Source organism: Pelobates fuscus, chromosome 8 (genome assembly GCF_036172605.1).
Source record: "Pelobates fuscus isolate aPelFus1 chromosome 8, aPelFus1.pri, whole genome shotgun sequence".
NCBI lineage: Eukaryota > Metazoa > Chordata > Amphibia > Anura > Pelobatidae > Pelobates > Pelobates fuscus.
The window spans coordinates 30476789-30501848 of NC_086324.1; the positions used below are offsets into that span (position 1 = coordinate 30476789).

The following is a 25060-nucleotide window of genomic DNA, read 5'->3' on the forward strand; positions in this document are numbered from 1 at the left end:
AACACATGATTAATTTAACTCTCTTTATTAAAGTAACTGTTCAAGCACCATAAGCACTACAGTCCTTTGTAGGTGAAATGGTGGCAGGAGTGCCCTCTCAGAGTAAGCAGTCTAACAATTTAAGAACTGTATTGCAAGTTACCTGTGACTGGTCAGCGTTCTTCTCTCCAGCTGGAAGTTCCTACACCGAGCTAAATCTAGCCATATAGGGCCACACACATTTGCTGATTGGCTGAGGACACTCAGCTGACTCCCTCTGGCAAAGAGCCAGCCTTGCATGGCAGGACTTAACTCAGTGGAGCTCTTTGCAGGAGCTTGTGGCAGCAGGGGAGGTGGTGACGGATACTTGTCAGACCCTATATTCTAAAATGGTTTAACTACTTACACTCACTCCTGACACCATAACCACCACAGAGGGCTGTACAGTGTTGGGTTTATTGTTAGATACATGTAGATGTATATGCAGTAGATACTGGTCAGAGAGGGTTCATTGTGACATGTGCATTGAGATACCATTGGCCTCTACCAGATTAGAAGATTCTGAGATTGGAATCTTCATAGGTTCTACCCATCTTCACTAAACACAATATTTCCATTACAAAGAATCTTGCTCTCATATATATTTCCTTATATACATCTGAAAGTTTCCACCTTATTAAAAGGACATTCTTTTTGATGTGTCTCTATTTAGCAGAAAAGAACGTTTGAACCGTCAAAGTTGGAAATTTGTCCGAAATCCCCAACTCCGAAACGCTATATGGACAAGGGACAAAACCATTTTGTATTTTTTTGTGATTTGGAGTTCCAACTGTGGTATCAAAAAATAGATGATTGCTTGATGGTTAGGGAACAACAATTAAATGTTGATTTTATTCCCAAATCAAGTGTGAAGCAAAACATATCTACATTTATATATTTATATCTTATATATTTAATAAATGTACAATACTTAAATATTGATTTTTTTTTTTTTACTGGTCCTCCTCTTTTTCCCAACTATTGGTTACTTCTTTTAAAATTATTCTGTGGACAAAATTGAGAGACAATGCTCCTATCAATGTAATGCAACATACATACAGAATATTTAAATTTTGGAGTACACTGATTCAAACATTTTTGTGCAATTTTGGTTTGTGCAAATCGTTTACACGGACAAAATTTGGCCAAACTGAAATACCACATAGATAAATCTCGAATCGTCCCAAAACTATTGTTTTTCTTCATATTTTACTCTTACAGTCTATATTACAAGCCACACAGATCTCCTCTCTCACTAATCACAAACTCTGAATCCTCTCTCCTCAGCACTCACTTGTCCACTCCTCTCCTTCCCTTCTTACTACCAGACAGAAAAGCTTCTGATATGCATCCTGGAACTGAGAAAGAGGTAGATGTACTAAGTGTAGAGCGGCAGAAACAGCAAGAGAATGTGCAAAGTGCGCAAAGTCAGCTTTTAATTTTTTTTTCTAGCCAGTCCACAGCAGTTTTGTTCCCCTGCATAATTTCTGTGCTCCCATATGTAATTCTCTCTATGTGTGAAGAGTAGTAAATAAAAGAAATCAATAAAAAAATATATATTTTTTTAATTTTATTTTTGTTTTGTTTTTTATTTTTATTTTGTTGTTGTTTTATCAATAGGTCTATTTCATGGGCATGAACCTGGAGCTTAAGCTCCATTGCCCCCTATGGTAATCCGGCCCTGCTCTCTGTGAATCAATCTGTCTGCCTGTCATTTGACTTTCTACTTTTTCTAAAATACTTTTTAACTATAAGAAACATAACATCATGCAAGTTTCATAGCTGCACAAAAGTTGCTGTTTTAAAAAAATATATATAAATTAAAGATTTTAATTCACTTGAACTATTTTATATTATATAATTCTAATTTACACAGTTCTTTAATATACAATTCTAATATACCATGTTCACAAAAAAATATAGATAGATAGATAGATAAATAGATATGTTAATTACTAATGCTTAAAATTATAAAATGCTCCTCATATTTCAGGATCTAATTGCTAAGGACCTAGCCTTAATATTAACTAGGATAATTATTATGCAAAGCACACCCACCTAGAATGTTTGCATAGCTATCACAAGCTCTTTCATAAATGATGCTTTAATTAGTCTTAATTAGAATTTGTTTAAGTCAGCAGGGAATGCAGAGCCCATGAAATGATGTATGTAATAAGCACCAGGCTCACTTTTTACTTGGGGAATAGAGCTGACAAAATCACATCACGTTAAATTGATTCAGTCAGAATTAGAATTCTTATGGTATTAATTAAATGAGGGATCTCATTAGCAGACTGCAAGATGACGGAGCGACTCTTTGGCGACCAGATGTGAAGGAAACTGTAATAAGCAGGAGCACCATTTAACCAAAACAGTCCTTCCAATCTAGATGTGATAGGCAAAACAGTGGGTTAGTGAGAAAATTAGCCACCAGATCCTCTAAGTAAGACACTTATAGTCAGGATGACAGTCCAAAATATAAAGACTATTAAGGGTGATCATGCGAGGGTGAATACTGGAGGTGCTGAGTACCAGCATTAAGACAAAGATTTATTAGAGTGCAATAATCTACAATAGACGGTATAAATCCACTCATCGAGGAACATTAATGGTCCATTATTTAGGGATTACTTAATGGGGAAAAATGCACTGTTGGTGTCAAGGACTAGTTTAAAATGAGCTAGAGATCCCTCGCACATTCTCATTTTTATTTAGTTTTATTCTATATAGTGTATTCAATTTGTTATAATTAGAATGAGTGAGTGTGGCAATTTGTGTTTTTTTCTGAAACTTAAACTTTCTAATTGATTTTATCCCCCAGTGATAAATTAGCATAAAAAAAGCTAAAAAAAAAAAAAAAGCCTCATGGTGGTCACTCAGGATTCTATAGGACTGCTGAGTAACAATTCGATTTGCCTTTATTTTTTTGAGCAGCGGTTCCCAAACTACTTCATTTGAGATTAAAAAAAAAAAAAATTGGTTTGGCCTTAAACAAATTGACTCATCAAAATCAAATTTGTTCTCCAAATCCAAAAAGATTTGTTCTGTTGTGGATTAAAAGGTTTTTTTAAATTTGAGGAGTCAATTTGTTTCTGGACAAACCACATTTATTTTTTAATCTCAAATGCAGTAATTTATGGGCACAGTAAAGGTGAAACCCCTTTAGAACTCCAATTCATAGCAATGTGTACAGTAGAATCATTGAAGCAAAATTGAAATGTAACAAATTGGTAGGGAGGTGATTAAGAATGGGTTTACAGAGCAAAACTAATTATTATTATTTATTTAAAAAAAAAACAGTCTACACAGCATCGCTAAATTAAAACTAGTGTATACACGTGTGCCCACTTTGAGCATCCTTTCAATGTAGATTGATAAATTAGTTTCTGATCCAATGTTCTTTACAAATGTCTACCCCATCATTCCTGACCTCCTAGCAACCAGATCACTTTCTTAGAGCTGATCTTCTGGGCTGCTTTTAAATTGATGTAAATTGAGGTTTCTTATAGTTACATTTATTGACTTTACACATAATTATTTATATGTACTGATTTACCATTTCTGCTTCATATGGTACTTATAGAAAATAAATGTACCATTAGGAATATTAGTTCAATCCCATTTGAAAACACAAACCCCGCAAAGCAATGTTTTTGTATGCCAAATTCTGCCCCATTCTTATTTTTTGGGGGCTGTTAAATTCTTAGGTACAGTTATGTGACATAAATAGAGGGCAAGGTTTGTTGCAATACTTTTGATACCAGAGCGGCAGATGAAAAATATCTGACTTTTATGTTACGAATTTTAGATGAAACAGCAACTCTTCAAATTGTAGGTAATATAACTCTCCTGCTGACAATAAATTCTCAGTTCTTTAGTCAGCAGAGATGCTATAAATTGTTTATCTGTACGCAAATCTCTTTGCTGGTTGTAAATGGTGCTAGTGCGGCTAATCAGCTCAATATTGTAAATACAAACTATGATACAGACAGGTATTGATATCTTGTGAACTTCTACAGCCAATTATAGGTACTTAATGTCTACGGCAGATTTGATTGTTGTAACTGCAGATCTCCGAGACTCATTGAACTAATCAACGAGTGTGCTTAGATTATAAGATGTCTTATTAATTGACTGGGTTACTTGACCCTTGGCCGCAAATCTTTAACAAAGTACATATATGTCCACTGTCATCTTGTTAAACTGACGGAGACCCATAAATGGTTGGCAGCTCGTTGCATGCTCTTTTCTCTTTTGATCTTTTCATTTTGAATTTAAAAGTAGGAGGGCACTTTGTGATCAATCAAAAAAAAAAAAGTCTTAAAGGGCAATTTTGTTTTATTTAAAATATGTTTGTAAGGTTAAGTTCCTTTTTCAGCATTAACATTAATGATGTCCAAATGTTACAATATGGTATAATAGTCATGGCTTTAATACGTAGGTAAATCAATCAAACTAACCTAAAGCTCGAGATAATTTTACAGTGAACCTGGCTTTAATATGGTTTGCTAGGCCCTCTGGAATAAAAGAGTTAAAGCAAAGTCTATATTTATTACATATTTATTGTATTTCTAGGATAGACAAGACCCTCTGACCTATGACCATGTTCTATATTATTCTATTTAGAGGTGGGGGAAGTGGTTGCGTAAGGTTTATTGCGCGACTATTAAGGATTTGTAGGATGTTTCTTTTTTTGCAGTTTGCTTTGTTTTCATTAAAGTAATCCAGGTTTTAGAGTAATCTGTTTATAGAAGTTACTGATATATTCAAAGAAAAGGCTTGTATACTGCAGGGTTGTAGTCATCAGCAAAGGCAACAAGTACCCAGTGTTGCCAGGGTCAGAGGAAAATATACCAGATTAGTATATTATATGATGCAGTGGCAGCCAATTCCATGAACTGCTCAAAGATTGACGGTAGTTGTAAACAAGCAATAGTTTGACAGCTCTAGAAGTATTGTTAACTACAGAGGTATTACCCAGGTTCTATAAATATTGTTGGCTACAGAGGTATTGCTCAGGTTCTAGAAGTATTGTTAACTACAGAGGTATTACCCAGGTTCTATAAATATTGTTGACTTCAGAGGTATAGCCCAGGTTCTAGAAGTATTGTTAACTACAGAGGTATTACCCAGGTTCTATAAATATTGTTGGCTACCGAGTTATTGCTCAGGTTCTAGAAGTATTGTTGGCTACAGAGGTATTGCCCAAGTTCTATAACTATTATTGACTACAGAGGTATTGCCCAGGTTCTATAAATATTGTTGGCTACAGAGGTATTGCCCAGGTTCTAGAAGTATTATTGACTACAGAGGTATTGCCCAAGTTCTATAACTATTGTTGGCTATAGAGGTATTGCCCAGGTTCTATAAATATTGTTAGCTACAGAGGTATTGCCCAGGTTCTATAAATATTGTTGGCTACAAAGGAAGGTACTGCTCAGGTTCTAGAAGTATTGTTAGCTACAGAGGTGCTTCCCAGGTTCTATGAGTATTGTTGGCTACAGAGGCACTACCGTGGTTCTAGAAGTGTTGATGCATATAGAGGTAATATCTCGTTTCTAGAAGTAGTATTGCTGGCTACACACATACTATCCAGGCTCTAAACGTATTGGTTAAAACAGTAGGATTGTAGAACTGGGACACCTAGGTTTGAATCCTAGTCATCCCACCTTACCAGTAAGTGCCCTTGAGCAAGACACCTAATGGTATATAACTGCCTACCTCAAATCCTCATAGATTGTATGCAAGAAATATGCTTGAGCTATATAAAAGCGAATAATAATAATATTGGCAACACAGGACCGGTGCAAGGATTTTTAGCTACACAGGCAAAGATACATTTTGCCTTGCCCCCCCCCCCATTCACCCCTAAAAATCTGTCCCTTATTCACCCTCTTGAATCTCTTACCCCCTTTTGTGTATCTCTTTCTCCCCTTCCCCATCCCAAATATATCTGTTTATCTGCCTAGCACCTTTGTGTGTCACTTCTGTGTCTCTTTGTTCCACCCACCCAGCCCCTCTGTGTGTTTACCCCCAGCCCATGTTTGACTCTTTTACCACTTGCTGAGCCCCTGTCTGTCTCTTGCGCCTTCCCCAGCCAATCTGTGTCTTTTGTACCCTCCCAGCCTTCTGTGTGCCTCTTTCTTTACCGAGTCCCTTTTGTGTGTCTCTTTCTCCCCTTTCCAGCACCTCTATGTGTCTGTTTTTCCCCAGTACATTATATCTTTCTCCCCAGGCTCTCTATGTTTCTTTGTGTATTTTCCCCAGCTATCCATGTGCCTCATTCCCCAGCTCCTTCATTTAATGTGTCTCATTTTCTCCTCCCAGCCGCTCCATGTGTTTCATTCCCACCCAGCCCCCCATCTGTCTCATTTCCTCCCCCAGTCTCTCCATTCATGTGTTTCATTTCCCCAGCCCCATGTGTGTAATTCCCGCAGAACCTAATGTGTCTCCTTCCTCCAGCTCCCCCAATGTGTCTCATTTCCTCAGTCCCCCCATGTGTCTCATTCCCCCTGTCCCCATGTGTCTCATTCCCACAGCCCATCATGTATCTCATTCGCCCAGCCCCCAGTGTGTCTCATTCTCCAGCCCCTCAATTGTCTCATTCCCCCAGGCCCCTCAATGTGCCCCCAACTCTTCGCAATGTGTCTCATTCCTCAAGCCCCCTGATGTGTCTCATTCCCCCAATGTGTCTCATTCCCCCAGCTCCCACCAATGTGTCTCATTCTCCCCCTTCCCCAATGTCTCTCACATTCTACCAGCTCCCCCAATGTGTACACATTACCCCAGCTCTCCCCAATGTGTCTCATTCTTTAAGCCACCTAATGTTTCTCATTCCCTTAGTCCCCCCATGTGCTTGATTCCCCCAGCCCTCCAATGTGTCTCATTCCCCCAGCCCCTCATGTGTCTCATTTCCCCAGCTCCCCCCAATGTGCTTTATTCCTCCACCCCCCCCCATTGTGTCTCATTCCCCCAGCCTTCTGATGGGTCTCATTCCCCCAGCACTCCCCAAAGTGCTTAATTCCCACAACCCCCCATTGTGTCTCGTTCCCCCATCCCCAATGTGTCTCATTCCCCCAGCTCTCCCCAATGTGTCTTATTTCTCAAGCCCCCTAATGTGTCTCATTCCCCCAATGTGTCTCATTCCCCCAGCTCCCACCAATGTGTCGCATTCTCCCCCTCCCCAATGTATCTCATTCTATTAGCTCCCCCAATGTGTACTCATTCCCCCAGCTCTCCCCAATGTGTCTCATTCCCTCAATCCCCCATGTGTCTGATTCCCCCAGCCCTACGATGTGTCTCATTCCCCCACCCCCAATGTGTTTTATTCCCTCAGCTCCCCAATGTGCTTCATTACCCCATCTCCCCATTGCGTATCGTTCCCCCAACCCCCAATGTTTCTTATTCCCCCAGCTCCCTCCAATGTGTCTCATTCACCCAGCCCTCTATAAATACCAGTAACATTTTAACTTTGAGTAATGTTGCCTTTAAATTCTTCTCTGTCTACTTTTCCCTTCTATCCTTAAATGTACATTTTCATTCCCCTGAAAGGAATACAATGGTCATTTATTTCAGTTCAAAGTTAACCAAATCCTAGCATTGTGTATTACTGTAATGATTTATTTCTGTAATTATTTATTTGTGATCTTCTGGAGTTATTTCAATTGGTTTCTTCCACCCATATCTAACTTTCTCTTCTGTACCTTGATATCTCTCCTTGCATAAACACTTTTTATTTCTTTGTTTCATGTTTTCTTTAAGCTAGCTTTTCTGGAATCAATATTATATAGGAAATTCTATTTACAAAACTGTCTTTTCTAATTAATTAATACCTAATACTTATTACTAATGCTTAATTCTAAGGCAAAACTACCCGAGTTAGCGAAAATCTCAATCTGAGATCAGTGGGATTTTTTTGTTTTCAATTTGACTACTTTGAACAAAATGTTAGAAAGCTGATTAACTTGCTATAATTCACTGTTTAGTAAGTTAAATTTTCTGCGCTATTAAATGTTGTAGAAAAATGAAGCCATGGATTTTCACAGTCATTCAGATCCATTTTGCGTGAAAATGACATTGGTGTTGTTAAGTAATGATTTAGGATGAATAATTAATTGGTGATGTTTAATCGGAATTTAGCTCTGAATAGTATAAATTAAATCAGTTAATAAGTACAAATGAATAGGTTCATCACTAACCGTGTCACTCACTGCATGTCACACAATATTTCAATTTTCTCTAAAGAAAAAATACATAGAAAAAAATTAAAACTACAGCACTAATATCTAGTAATAATAACAAAAATAATACCTCTTCTCTATTTTTAAACATCACTCAAATAATGATGTCTTTGCTATATAAAAGAGTGGATTTCAATCTTTTCAGACTGAAGCAGGTGTCATCTAGAACCTCATGTCTATATTAGTGATTCATGCATGTTTCAATGCCATTTACATTTTTAAATTCATTCAGCAAGGGAATAATCCCACATGATGCCTAAGGAAAAACGCTTTGTGGAAGAGGCTGATTAAATTGTGTTCCAGGGGCTCTGTTAAACTCCTCATTTATTAATTCCTAAACCAGGGAGTTAATTCTTCAAACCCTTTTTAGCGCAAGGCTAGTGTACATTCGGTTCTTTTCCGGCCCACCTAGCAGAGCAGAGGTTAGAAGATAATCCTTTGTTCCTGTAGCACAGTTTATTGGCATTACAGAATTATCGAAAGCATTATTTCCTAACAGAGCGAGCTAATAGGCGATGAATATGGGGTGCTGCAGGAAAATTAAATTGGAGACTGCAGAAAGGAGTCTTTATCCCAGGGGGACTGAAATTTTAACTATTGTATTTAACAAACAAGTTTTATAACGTTTTTGTAAAATAAATTAATTGCTTATGTATTGTTAAGATATTTAATACTAAATATACTGAAAGTTGATAATATAGCATACATTTTATGTTACTTGCCTTGACATAAAATAAACAGTGTAACTCTATTAGGGCCCCTCAGCTCTCTTTTCTGCTTTATTGATGCATCATAAATATGGGAAGCCATATGTGTGTATTTGTATATATGTGTATCTGTGTGTCTCTGTGTCTGTTTGTATATGTGTATGTCTATATGTGTATATGTTTGTATGTGTGTCTGCATGTCTTTGTATCCCCAAGCCCTCTGATGTGTCTCATTCCCCCAGACCCTCATGGGTCTCATTCCCCCAGCTCTACCCAATGTTTCTCATTACCCTAGCTGCCCCCAATGTGCTTCATTCCTGCAGCCCCCCATTGTGTCTCGTTCCCCCACCCCCCAATGTGTCTCATTCCCTCAGTCCCCCCATGTGTCTCATTCCCCTAGCCCCTCACGGGTCTCACTCCCCCAGCTTTGCCCAACGTGCTTCATTCCCTCAGCCCCCATTGTGTCTCATTCCCCCACCCCCCAATGTGTCTCATTCCACCAGCTCTACCCAATCTATCTCTGTGTCTGTTTGTATATGTGTATGTCTATATGTGTATATGTTTGTATGTGTGTCTGCATGTCTTTGTATCTGCATGTGAGTCAGTGTGTATCTGTATGTGTGTCTGTGTTTGTATCTGGGTGAATGTAATTCTGTGTATTTGAATGTGTATCTGTATGTGTGTATGTGTAGCTGCACGTGTGTCTGTGTATCTGTATATGTGTCAGTGTATCTGCATGTGGGTCCGTGTATGTATCTGTATGTTATTGTATGAATCTGCATGTATGTCAGTATGTTTGTTTCTGTGTTAGTGTTTCTGTTTATCTGCATGTTTGCCAGTGAGTGTATCTGTGCATCAGTGTTTTTAGGTGTATCAGTGTATATCTGTGTATCTGCATGTGTGTCTGTGTATGCACTTCTGTGTCTGTGTATCTCTCTATGTATGTCTGTACCTGTGTATGTGTGCATCTCTTGGTATGTCAGTGTTTGCATCTGTATGTGTGTTAGTGTGTGTATTTTGTCTCCGTAAGAAATGAGAGGGCTAAGTGTGTGGGGTTTTTTTTGTGTGTGTGGACGTTGATGGCGTGATTGCATGCTAGGAAGGGGAAGGGCTAGCTCAAGGGGCCCCAATCAAATACCTGCCCAGGGTCCAATCAGTATTAAAGACGGCCCTGTATATATGTGAATAAGAACACAAGTTAGACCTGTATAAGTATAAAGATAATTGGCACTTTTGTTGTAATGAGAGTGGCACCTTGTTCTCTTGCACTTTATTATTTTGGACTTTAACCCCTTAAGGACACATGACATGTGTGACATGTCATGATTCCCTTTTATTCCAGAAGTTTGGTCCTTAAGGGGTTAAAGGCAGTTTTAAAGGACCACTATAGGCACTCAGATCACTTCAGCTCAATGAAGTGGTCTGGGTGCCAGGTCCCTCTAGTTTTAACCCTGCAGCTGAAAACATAGCAGTTTCAGAGAAACTGCTATGTTTCATGGAGGGTTAATCCAGCCTCTAGTGGCTGTCTCATTGACAGCCACAAGAGGCGCTTCCGCGATTCTAACTGTGAAAATCACAGTGAGAAGACGCTGAACGTCCATAGGAAAGCATTGAGTAATGCTTTCATATGGGCTGTTTGAATACGCGCGCAACTCTTGCGTGATCTGACGTCGGCAGGGGGTGGAGAGTTCCCCAGCACAGAGGGAGCCCGATACTGGAGAAAGGTAAGTGACTGAATGGGTTTTAACCCCATCAGCCCAGCAGGAGGGTGGGGGGGGACCTAATGAGTTTGTTTTTCTGGCACTATAGTGCTCCTTTAAGTATTGGGTAATATTGTTATGTGTGGAGTACATGCAGCTGGAACACCGCACTGCACTTTACCTGTATGTTGTTCAAGCGACTCGCAGTTTTAGTTGGCATAATTATTACGGGTTTTGCACTCTCAGAATCTGCAGGTTTACTCTGATAACTTGAAAATCTGCAGATTCCAAGAGCCAGAGAATTTGCATATGTACCTTGAGGATTTACCCATTTATCTTTAGAACATGAAAACCTAACCAATCACCCTGAGAAGCTGAAGCTTTTGTAAATCAGCGCAATATTGTAAATACAAATTATGATACAGTCAGGTATTGATATCATGTGAAGCTTTACTCTAAGGCCCCTAGAATCTTCCCAATCACCTTTAGACCCAGAGCAACTGCCTACTAATCCTTAGATTATGAAAACCTAACCAATAACCTTAAGAACCTAACCAATCACACTAGGAACCTAACCAATCACCCTAAGAACCTAACCAATCACCCTGAGAACCTAACCAATCACACTGGGAACCTAACCAATCACACTGAGAACCTAACCAATCACACTGTTAACCTAACCAATCACCCTAAGAACCTAACCAATCACACTTGGAACCTAACCAATCACCCTGAGTACCTAACCAATCACCCTGAGTACCTAACCAATCACACTGGGAACCTAACCAATCACCCTGAGAACCTAACCAATCACACAAGGGAACCTAACCAATAACCTTGAGAACCTAACCAATCACCCTGAGAACTTAACCAATCACACTGGGATCCTAACCAATCACCCTGAGAACCTAACCAATCACACTGGAAACCTAATCAATCACCATGCAAACCTAACTAATCACCCTGAGAACCTAACCAATCATACTGGGAACCTAACCAATCACACTGGAAACCTAACCAATCACCCTGGGAACCTAACCAATCACACTGGGAACCTAACCAATCACTCTGAGAACCTAATCAATCACCCTGAGAACCCAGCCAATCACACTGGGAACCTAACCAATCACACTGGAAACCTAACCAATCACCATGAGAACCTAACCAATCACTCTGAGAACCTAACCAATCACCCTGAGAACCCAGCCAATCACACTGGGAACCTAACCAATCACCCTGAGAACCTAACCAATCACACTGGGAACCTAACCAATCACACTGGGAACCTAACCAATCACAATGGGAATCTGACCAATCACCATGGGAATCCAAAGTGAATTTTAGGCCAAAGTGGCTGAACTGGAAGCATAGCTGACTTAGATAATTTTTCCAATTCAACTATTTTTGCATCAAATTTGAAATTCACTTTGAATCCTTACTTCAGTTAATAACCCTGCATGAGAACCTAGCTAATAACTATGGAAAGCTGCCCATAGTGATATTATAAATTCACTTATTTACCCTAAGTGCCTATTATTCTGCCCATTCATCCCAAAAGTTAACAAATGAGCACATTTAAGATCCTGATAATCTTCTCATTCACCCTGAGACCCAGAGAATCTCCCTATTCACCCTGAGACCCAGAGAATTTCCCCATTCACCCTAATACCCAGATAATCTCCCCATTCACCCTGAGACATAGATACTGTTCCCATCCACACTGAGACCCTGATAATCTCCCTATTTCCCCTGAGACCCAGATAATCTCCCCATTCACCCTAAAACCCAGATAATCTCCCCATTCACTCTGAGACCCAGATAATCTCCCCATTCACTCTGAGACCCAGATAATCTCCCCATTCACCCTAAAACCCAGATAATCTCCCCATTCACCCTAAAACCCAGATAATCTCCCCATTCACTCTGAGACCCAGATAATCTCCCCATTCACTCTGAGACCCAGATAATCTTCCCATTCACCCTGAGACCGAGAGAATCTCCCTATTCACATTAAGACCCAGATAATCTCCCCATTCTCATTAAGACCCAGATAATCTCCCCATTAAGACCCAGATAATCTCCCCATTCACATTTAAACCCAGATAATCTCCACATTCACCCTGAGACCCAGAGAATCTCCCCATTCACCCTGAGACATAGATACTGTTCCCATTCACCCTAAGATCCAGATAATCTTAAAATTTCCACTGATACCCTGATAATCTCCCCATTCCCCCTGAGACATAGATACTGTTCCCATTCACCCTAAGATCCAGATAATCTTAAAATTTCCACTGATACCCTGATAATCTCCCCATTCACCCTGAGACATATATACTGTTCCCATTCACCCTAAGATCCAGATAATCTTACAATTTCCACTGATACCCAGAAAATCTCTCCATTCCCACTGAGACCCTGATAATCTCCCCATTCACCCTGAGGCTCAAAGAATTTTCCCATTCACCCTGAGAGCCAGAAAATCTCTTTATTCACCCTGAGACCCAGAAAATGTGTTCATTCTCCCTGAGATTGAGATTACAGTAAAACTAATTTCTTACAGTACTCAGGAATGATTAATGTGTCTCTTGCTGAATATGGCAAAGCTGGCATTTTTTGCAACATTTTGTGGTTTTGACTTATTTCCTTTGATGTGAACCTTACCTTACTATTCTGCCTGTTTGTCCTATTCTGAATCTGCATTACAATAACATTTAATATCACCCATACAATAACATTATTATGATATTTATTTCATACTTGCATATTTAGGTGCATGATTGCAAATATATATATAAATACAACAGTTTATGTGTTTTTATATAAAAAATTATATAGTGTGAGAACTGAAATGTAATATTTAGACATAAAATTGCAAATTTTACAAATCGCAAACTCTTCTAAGCTGGAATTTATCACTATCTTGGCTTTTCCAGCTGGCAGTTTTGCAAGCCTTTCATCAAGTCCCTGTTTAGTCAATAGACCCTCATGTAACTGCCTAGTAAGTGGAATGTCACAGGATGGGACACAAACCCATTAAAGGGACACTGTAGGCATATTATTGAAGTTGTTATAGTGCCTATAGTCCTTCACCCCACCCCCAGAACCCTTTAGTTCACTAATTAGATTTTGGAAGCAAGGCTAGAAGCCACAACTCCAAACCCTCTGGTTATGAGAGCCAAGAATCTTACTTTCCAACTCTCATACCGTAACATACAGTGACATCACACGTGCATGTGCCATAGAGAATCATTATACTAAATGATTCTCAGTGACAGAATCTTAGGCGCATCACGGCTAATGTCCCACATGCGCCTAAGGTCCCCAATGCTCCTCTATGAGGAGCACTGGATTGGCCCCGTCATCCCGGAGGCACATTTTCAGGATGACACAACCCGAGGAGGAGGTTGCTGAAGCGCTGGGGGAGGCTCAGTGCTGGAGATTTTATTTGTTTATTTTATTTGAATTTTTGTTTTATTTTATTTTAAACCGGTGGCGCTAATTGGTAAGAGGCATCAGGGTTGTAGCATCAGGAATACAGACATGTATTCCTAACCCTTCAGTGTTACTTTAACAATTACTAGCATGGAAACAGAGAGGGTCACTGACGGGACAGACAACTTTTCATTTACAATTAAAGTACAAAGCAATGTGTTTAAAGAACAAAGTGTTTTATAGCTTTTTATAGCATTTTGTCATGTCCATCTAACAACATGAATGAAAACTGCACTAACTTCAATTTTTATTTTATATTTTCGATACAGAAATAAATTAAGTGCCATAGAAGTGAGTGGACCATTGCAATAACTCCCTGCAAGACAGAGATCTACGGGGATATCCATAATCTTCAGTCAGTCCTCAGCACTCCATTATAATGCACCACGGACATGCCTCATATACAGCAATGGTACTGCTGTAAAAGCCAGTCTGTCTATTTAAATTGATATAACTATCTACATGCAACATGCTGTCAGCACGTACGTTTTGCATTGCCTCACTCGATTGGATGCTTACTTTCAGTGTACTCCTTTATTTACAGACTATGTGGCTATGGGCACTGCTGTATAGCAAAAATATTAAGCACTATGTTCAAAGAACTAGATTGGGTTTGAGTTCTCCATGTGCAGGTCCAGCTTTAGGACTTGATGTTCTACAAGCGAAACAAAGCTGCTTTGTTAAAATCGTTGCATGATGTCTATATTCCGTTCATAAAAATAAAATATCATGTTTTACAAAATGTCATGCAGGAACACTTGTTAATTGGAGAAACAGATACAAATAATCGAGGGCTATGGCTGGCTGTTTTCATGAAAATATCTAAATAAATTGTGGAGAACAAGTCAAAGACATTGTTACTGGGAATAAAGAGACTAGTGTGTATTTGTAAGTTACACGTAAAATGTGCACACATTTTTGTCTGCTATGGCCAATGATGTGGAATGACCACAGTCCTTTTTTACAAGTTGTAATTCTTCAAAAAGAAAGAATGGACAAGCAGAATAGTAGTAAATATGTAAAGCAGCATTGTGTGACAAATGGCCTCAAAACACACACATAAAAACGGTGAGTATGGACTAACAGATATATACACTATCTGCTGGATTAATACTCATGTCCTCCAACCCACTTTGATCCCCTCCTCTTCTGCACACATATTCTTTTAATTTATCAATTTATTATTTTTAATTTATTACAAAACCTAAATACATCAAAACACAGCAATAGATGCCTGTGGTATTACGCATATCACATCAGCTGTAATTAGTTGGGATTTTGTAATCACTTGGTTCCAGAATCTTGCTAATTCCACCTCCATATTTTTATTGTTGCTCCAATCATCCCATGTCCTGTGAAATCTGATCTGGTTAAAGTTAGGGAGCAGTGGAGACTACTTACTTGGCCCTTTTTTCTCGCATCCCAACTGACTTGTTAAGTAGTAACTGAAATCAGGAGTTTAATTAAGATCAATGATGCATCCAAATACAAACGGTTCCGTAGCTTGGGTGAAGAAGGTGATACAAGTCATATCACTATACCTATGACAATGTTCTTAGCAAGACTGTCATGGCAATTTCTCTTATATGATTGTTCACCCATGGAGCTTTATGGGTCATGTTAATCTTGTTGAGTATCTTTGCATGTGTTATTTATGCCATTGATTACAATTTCCATGTCCTGAGAGACCAAGAGACCGATTTCGTACTGCTTTGAAGACCTGCAAGTCTTGTAACGTTTACCCACATTTATTATATCTCTGTTATCTAGAAAGAAAGAAATTGGGAGTCTATTGAGTAACTATGTTGAAAGGGGTGGTAGCAGGACAATATGTGATCTGACCATAACTGGATGTGTTCAAGTAATTCAACATCTGTTTTATGTTAATGGTTTCTTTTTCTAATGAAATAAAGGATTGTATGGAAATAAATCTCCAAGTCTAATCATTTTACCTATTTATTAATATCATTTATTTTTTTTTGTATGGTGAATACTAGAAAGTGTTGTTTGACTTTTTGCATTTCTGGTTTATTAGACATTTGTAAGAAGATAATACAACATTTTACTAAATTATGACATAAGGGAAAAAATGCTGAAAACAGTCAACAGATAGGACACATATTATTAACAATTTGAACTGCTTGTAAATTAGTTTAGAGGTTGATTTTTAACATTTTTATTTGCCTAGCGAATAAATAGCCCATTGAATTTTTTGTGTGTCCTTAGTAAATGAGAAAAAAAAGAGAGGAAAAAAATAATTTTGAAGATTCTATTCTTTTACTTTTTCAGTCAAAATGTTTGTATTCTGACATTTGGATCATTAATAATTCAATCCAATTGTCTTTAAAGTTATTCAGACATATTTAAAAAAAAACAAAAAAAAAAACAGTGACAAATACTTCAATATCATAAAAATGTATAATTTTATGTATATCATATCCCCAGTTATCTCGCATTAAGCATAACAGTGACATACGGTCATTTTGTTGATTAAACATATAGCACATTTATATGCTTTACATTTCCTAAATCATTTAAATCATTTTAATTCCACTGGTTTAATTCACTAACACGTAGAAATCCTTTTAAAGCAACATTACTTAACATTGTATAAGTGAGACTAATTCCGCAAATACAATCATTCAGATTAGTGTGCCTAATATGGTATTCACGATATTTAAATTAGAGATACTATTTACATTTACCTCTCTGATTCCAGATTTCTATGCACATAGTGAAAATTTTATATTTTAATTCAGTTTTTTTTTTTTAACCACTTCAGTCCCAGAATAGAGTTTAAACATTTTTACTCTCATGTACTTTACAGAATCTCAATAACCCTAATTTATACTCTGGTACTAATTACCAACCTTTAGAGTAACACATTTATCTGCCAATACCCACTAGTCACTGATATAATGCCAGTAAATTTGCAGACAATGTCCGTTCACCCCCTGCTTCCAAATATTTCAAAGGATGGGTTTGAACATCAACTTCTACAGAGCAATAACCATTAAATGAAGCACTGTAATCACTTCAATTATTTGTACTAAAGTGAGAATTCATAAGGAATTCACAGTGAATTTCAATTTTAAAGTCAAAGTAGGTGAATTGGAATCATTCTTAACTTCTCAGGTCAACTATTCAAAGTCACTTTAAATTCTCACGTTAGTGATAGCCCAGTATGAGTCATTTGGAGCTGTCCCCTTGGTTTCTGTTAAAGGAACACTACAGTCACCTAAATTACTTTAGCTAAATAAAGCAGTTTTAGTGTATAGATTATTCCCCTGCAATTTCACTGCTCAATTCACTGTCATTTAGGAGTTAAATCACTTTGTTTCTGTTTATGCAGCCCTAGCCACACCTCCCCTGGCTATGATTGACAGAGCCTGCATTAAAAAAAACTGGTTTCACTTTCAAACAGATGTAATTTACCTTAAATAATTGTATCTCAATCTCCAAATTGAACTTTAAATCACATACAGGAGGCTCTTGCAGGGTCTAGCAAGCTATTAACATAGCAGGGGATAAGAAATTCTTAATTAAACAGAACTTGCAATAAAGAGCCTAAATAGGGCTCTCTTTACAGGAAGAGTTTATGGAAGGCTGTGCAAGTCACATGCAGGGAGGTGTGACTAGGGTTCATAAACAAAGGGATTTAACTCCTAAATGGCAGAGGATTGGGCAGTGAGGCTGCAGGGGCATGTTCTATACACCAAAACTGATTAATTAAGCTGACGTTGTTCAGGTGACTATAGTGTCCCTTTAAGCCTAGATTAACTTTGACCATATTTTTCAGAAGCTGTACAAACTTGGATTCCAATCCGAGCCTGTGCACACTGAGGGTGGTTTAGCATCTAAATTGTTTGGCAGAAAACAAGGGAACAGCACCCAAAGCCTCATATCACATTAACCGTGATAATGTATTGTAGTGTTTATGGTGATCCGACTGCACCATCCAGTAACTTATTGATTGATTGATTTCAACCTTTGACAATTTTCTATTTAGACGTCTAAAGTCTAAATGTGTCTGTTACTCATAGAACATTTCAATATTGTAACCTACAGTCAATGATGTAAGATTTTTTTCCTGCAAGACTTTGTCTCTTCAAGTAGAGTCATTTTACAAATACATTTAAGACCTCTAAGCCAAACCTTATTTTTATTTTATTTTCCTGTCTTCAATAAACCTACCCTGTCTTACCTGTAGATTCTCTACTACTAGTAATTTTACTGACGTTATTTAGTTCAACTCTAACCGGGTTATTCACAAAAGGGAGAATTGTATGAATTCAAAGTACATTTTAAATATAAGGCCAGCATAATTAAATTCTGCAAGCCAGATATGCTTCTATACACTTTGAATTCCCAACGATTCTCAGTTTAGTAAAATAACTCTGAATGTTACATAATAACTCATATGTCATTGTTCCACCAATAAGGTTATATTTGGGTGTATAAATGGAAAACGGAAAACTTCTTAATGATTATTTCAGTAGCCAATCTAATCAGAAATGGTATGGCTGGGTATTGAAAATAGAGATCTAGGCATTGCTACATCTGCTCAAGGTAATTGCGAGAGGGAAAATGTATATAATGAATTCTCAGGTCCTTGCACTCCACAGAGGAAACAACATGAGATAACTTCACTACAGAGGGATATGAATAAATTGGGGAACTGGGCAGGCAAGTGGCAGATGAGATTCAATACCGATAAACAGGGGCGGCTCTAGACTTTGCGAGGCCTTAGGAGAAACCCAAACATGAGGCCCTCCCACTAACACCATTAGTAAAAAAATAAAAAAAAATAAAAGGGGTTGCCTTGTGTGTGCATAAGGATCTGTACATATATTGAAGGGCGAGCTTGCAGCTTTGGATGCAGAGATGTAATCTCTGTATTCATCTTCAGAGGCTTGCATTGTCGCAGCTCCCTATGCCGCTACGTTGTGAGCACTTTGACTGTAGTTATGGCATAATTTGCTAATCATTTATACACGATTGCGGGGTATGGTTGTATAGCCTGGCAGTCGTGTATACACAAGTGCCAGTGTGAAGGGGTTATTTGAACAATGAACATTTTAGTTGGGCTTTTAAAAAATTATTTTCTAAATAATAAAGTTACAGATAAGAAAACAATGTCATACACATTTCCCCACTTATTCTAAATTCCTTTATATGTATATTATCATATAAGTGTTTCCCCGTGTATTGTAAATGTATGTATGCATATAATGTGTATATGTGGCTAGCAACTTTAATTTTGCATTGCCCATATCATACCACAAACAGATTGCAGACAGACACACACACTAATACATGCACACATATAAACACTAATACACAAATACACATACACACTGATAAATGCACATGCATACACACACACAAACACACTGATGCACAGAGACACAAATATTGACTAATACAGACATACAGTCACAATGTGTTTATCTGGCTGTGTGTATTTCTGAATGTGTCTGGCATTGTCTGCCTGTGTATGTGCCTGAGAGTACGTTTGACAACGTATACTTGTATGTGAATGTATGTGTTTGTGTCTGGGACCATATGTGTGTGTGGTACCTGCTAGCGGTGTTTTGTGTATATGGGGGGCTGACTGTGGCCTTTGTACACTTTTTTTCATGGTGAAGCAACACACCAAGCAAAGCGCTGATTGGCTGGGGATCGTGAGACACTTCAGTCTGCAGCTCACATCCGGCAGACCTGCAGACTGAAGGCTGTCTCTCTGGGCAGACCCGGTGGCATAAAGTGAAAGCCGCTGGGCCCCCTCCTGATGTCGAGTGCTCGGTCAAGGACCGAGGACCCGACATGTAAGTCTGCCCTAAGGCGATTTAGGGGTCCGTGAGGCCCCAGCCAGCGCGAGGCCTTAGGCGGCTGCCTAAGTCGCCTAATTAGAGAGCCGCCTCTGCAGATAAATGTATTACTGGACAGTAATGCATTTAGGAAGAAGGAACCCACCAACCACTTATACATTAGAGGAAGAGTTAAGGATAACATTAAATGAAAAAGACTTGGGAACAATTATAGATCACAAACTAGGCAACGGTATTCAATGCCGATCTGCCGTTGCAAAAGCTAGTACGGTGCTTTTATGTATAAAAAGGGGTAATGATTCATCCAAGTGATCCAAGTACAATTTTACTTCTTTACAAATCAATGGTAATACCCCACATTGATATTGCAGTGCAAGTTTGGGCACCAGTTTAAAGAAGGATATTGCAGAACTAGAAAAAGAGCAGAGATGAGCTACAAAACTAGTAAGGGGGATGAAAAATATTAGTCATGAGGGAAGCCTAGAAAAACTGGAATTGTTTTATTTAGAAAAAGGTGCCTCAGAGGGGATATGATAGCACTATACAAATATAAACAGGGTCAGTCCAAACCTGTTCATTAGCAGGAATGTACAACAGATAAGAGGTCACCCGTTGAGACTAGAAGAAAGCCGCTTTTGTTTACAGCAGAAGAAAGGGTTCTTTACATTAAGGGCAATAAACAGCTGGAATTCTTTGCCTAAATATGTTGTTTTATCACATTCTATAAATAAATTTAAAAGAAAAGGCAAGGATATAACTGATATGTATGTAGACAGGTTGTTGATCAACTGAGAAATCTGATTGCCATCAAGGAGTCAAGAAGGATTTTTATCTCTTTTTTTGGCATAATTGGAAATGGATACAATTGTTTTTTATTGCCTTCTTTTGGATCAACAGCATAAAATAATGGGTTTCAAGGTGGAACTTGACGGACTTTAGTCTTTTTTCAACCAAGATAATTATATTACATAGTTACATAGCTGAAAAGAGACTTGTGTCCATCAAGTTCAGCCTTCCTCACATATGTTTTTTGCTGTTGATCCAAAAGAAGGCAAAAAAACCCAGTTTGAAGCACTTCCAATTTTGCAACAAGCTAGGAAAAAAATTCCTTCTTGACCCCAGAATGGCAGTCAGATCTATCCTTGGATCAAGCAGTTATTACCCTACATTGAAAGATTATATCCTTGAATATTCTGTTTTTGCAAGTATGCATCTAGTAGCTGTTTGAACATCTGTATGGACTCTGATAAAACCACTTCTTCAGGCAGAGAATTCCACATCCTTATTGTTCTTACAGTAAGAAAACCTTTCCTTTGCCTTAGAAAAATCTTCTTTCTTCCAGTCTAAACCCTTTACATTGTGTCCAATGTAAAGTCCGGTTTGTGAATAGATTTCCACACAATGGTTTGTATTGGCCCCGAATATATTTGTATAGTGTTGTCATATCCCCTCTCACGCGATGTTTTTCTAAACTAAATAGGTTTAGTATAAATTAAAAGGAGTTACAGCAATAAGCTTCTCTTTATTTAGAATCCATAGTAGTATCAAAAACAATAAGAAATGGCAGGTCAGCAGTAAACAAATAAATGTAATTCTCACCAAAGACATGGGGGAGTAAAGGAGAGACATATCACATGCCCAGAAGAGCTGGATGCGTTTCTGCTCTTCTTTAAAAGCTTTTTCACCAGCTACCTGGTAGCTGTGAGAGGTGCGGAATGCGCCCAGCTCTTCTGAGTATGTGATATGTCTCCCTCTTTCTCCACCCTTGAGTTCAGGTAGTTTAAGTTTTAAGTGTACTACTGACCTGCCATATTTTTATTGTTTTAGAGACTACTATGTACTATAAATATAGAGAAGATTTTTGCATTAACTCCTCCTTATAATCTGTGGAGTGCGAGGATCTGGGATTATATTAGTATAATGGTTTTGCCTCACGGGGTTACCCAATTGTATACCCCATATGGATCTGTTTTGGATTATAGAAAGAAATTGTTACCTTTTGTCCAAGTTTTATGTATTTACATGAAGATTCATAATGTTATTATTGTTTAATATATTGAGGAAGCGTCAGATGATAAAACATGCAATTGCTATAAAGGGCTAACCCAGGATGGAAGCACAACGGGGCTGCTGAAAAGCCCCCAGTCTAATTTTACCACCATTAATTGTCATCCCCAACTCTTCTAAAAATCTCCAATGACATATGTTGTTTTTCTCTTAATATTACAGCTTGCAGGTTTTACAACTTAATTTAGTTCTCAAAAAAAACCCCAATATATTGGAAAATATTTTAAATAGTATAAAGTGTGCAAAATTGTAAATCAATATAGAAAAAAAAAACTCATTTGTAGAAGTATAAACAGTCACGGTCTTAAATAATTGGTTGAAGATTTTCAGAATGTTTGCTCTGATATGTACTTCATGAATGGGACACAAAAACATAATGTAATTTTACTTAACTGTGATATTGTTCCATTTACATGCAGTTGCTCATAATTGTAGGTCAAAGGATCCAATTTAATATATGGGCACCAGCTGGCAGTTGGGGTCCTTTTAACCATGCTTGGCTGATTTAAGCGTCAACGACTCATGCCTGCTCCATAAAAAAATATTATCTATATTGAATATGTGTTATGGTAAAATGCATGTGCAGAATAACACTGACAGATCATTTGTAATTGCTAGTGTGTACTTTAAATAAACAGACTGTAAATATAAAACTGGATAAATGTTAATAAAATAATCTAGCTAGTGGAAAGTTACGTGTTTATTTAGCAATATAGAACATAGGTTATAATCTTTCTGTTTCCGAATTTCATAAATATACTATCGGAAACCATGAGATAAAATAGCTGCTGTGTTTACAACTCATAGGTGATTAAAAAAAAAAAAAAAAAAAAAACAACGAAAAAAACATAAAGCAACCCAAAACAAAAATACTGGCAGAAGATATTTTATTTTAAAAAAATCTACTTTCATGAGAGAAATGCAAATAATAATTTAATATTGGAAATTGGCTCCCATACAGCAAACATTTATTATAATGCTGACGCTTTCCATAATTCTGGAGCTTATGTACAAGAATCCCCAGTGATTTATACGATTCAAAAAAATTATTTTTCACTTTCATTATTCATATCTATGTTAGGGTTTGTAACTTAACCCCTTAAGGACACATGACATGTGTGACATGTCATGATTCCCTTTTATTCCAGAAGTTTGGCCCTTAAGGGGTTAAAGGTCAGTTAGGTTAGTAGAGGAAGATTGGGAAGTTAGTAAGTACTGCAATAGACACAACACTGGTTCTCAATAAACCGTAGCTATTATGTTATACCCTACAGATATATTATACTGGAGTCCACACATTCTATAACAGTATGTGTAATAATAATTCTTCAGTGACTATTTTATAAATATTTTTTAATGTTATGCCTGGTTCTTCTAATGTGTAAATGAATATATTACACATATTTGTAGGGTGTTGCTTTACGAATGTTGTAAATGGATGCTATTATCATAATTACATAATAAATGCAATATATGTGACTGTTATCTTTTTGTTTAGTATGAATAATGGCGTATAAATAAATTAAGTTAACATAAAAATTGTATATACTTAATTTATATACCTTATTCACTCATATGTATCACTCATATGTATGTATGTCTGTCTGTCTGTCTGTCTGTCTGTCTGTCTGTCTGTCTGTCTGTCCGTTCGTCCGTCCGTCCATCCACTTTTTGTCTGTCTGTCTGTCTGACAACCCGTGTGTGTAGTACTGTAAGTGTTAAATAGCAGCAATAATGATCCTAAAGGAGATGCTTATGTAACAATCCTATTTTACTTCTAAACAGATCTGAAATAATTTTCATACAAAACACCACGAAGACAAAAAAAACTCTTCTCCCATCAAAAGGGACACCTGAAATAATACAGTAAAAATTCAGTTTGCAGACCTCTATGGCCTACGTACTCTACTTCTGTTAGTCCCTTGAGATGGTACCTAGGGGCAACCTTACAGCTTAAAACCTATATAAAACATAAGTACTTGGTTCTTAACAATAGACATATTCACAGAAAAAAAAGTGATTCGTTTTAGTTCTGATTCAGAAATTCTAAATTCAGATTCAGTTGAAATTAGGAAATTCTCGATTCTGAAAAATAAAATTGGCTGAAAATTTCATAAACATTTTAAATTCAGATGTCCGTTATTCCCCAATAGGGCGCTGTTTAGTAGAAAGCTCCATAATTTTGTACCATTGGCGGATCCAGGGGGGGGCAACGGGGCAATTGCCCCCCCCGAGATTCCCCCCTGCCGGCTAGTGCAGGGCTGGCATTCCCAAGCGCCAGCCCTGCAATGTGCCTGCGGATCGGGGAGAGTGATCAGTGATCTCCCTCCCTGGTCCGCAGGCACTGTGCTGACAGCCGGCAGGGGAGGGAGGGAGAGAGGACCCGGGAGCTGTTACCAGCAGCTCCTCCGGGTCCTCCTCTCGCGAGATTTGGAGCGTTGCCGCGGTTACCACGGCAACGCTCCAAATCTCGCGAGAGTGAACTCTAGCCCTGGAGCGCGGGCTAGAGTTCACTGGAACCACTGGACCACCAGGGATTCCCCACTGGGACCACCAGGGATCCAGAAATGTCCCCCCTCCTCCTCAATAAAGGTAAGAAGGGAGGGGGGGCATAAATATATTTCATTAAATACATTATTTTTTTTTCATTAAAAAGCCCCCCTTCCCTCCTCCCCTCCCCCCATACACACTGCCCCATACACACACTATACACACACTACACACACTGCCCCCATACACACACTGCCCCATACACACACTGCCCCCATACACACACTGCCCCCATACACACACTGCCCCCATACACACACTGCCCCCATACACACACTGACCCCATACACACACTGACCCCATACACACACTGCCCCCATACACACACGGCCCCCATACACACACGGCCCCCATACACACACGGCCCCCATACACACACTACAAACACTACACACACTGTCCCACATACACACACTGACCCCATACACACACTGACCCCATACACACACTGC

General features: G+C 38.3%; 1 protein-coding gene across 1 annotated transcript in view; it reads left to right on the forward strand.

Moving 5' to 3' along the window:
* Positions 1–14523, forward strand: part of GPD2 (glycerol-3-phosphate dehydrogenase 2) — a 230804-nt gene extending 216281 nt beyond the window's left edge. Inside the window, exon 19 of the mRNA XM_063429620.1 lies at positions 14430–14523. The gene's annotated coding sequence lies outside the window, so the exon portion shown is untranslated. The remainder of the gene's footprint in view (positions 1–14429) is intronic.
* Positions 14524–25060: the final 10537 nt, after the last annotated feature.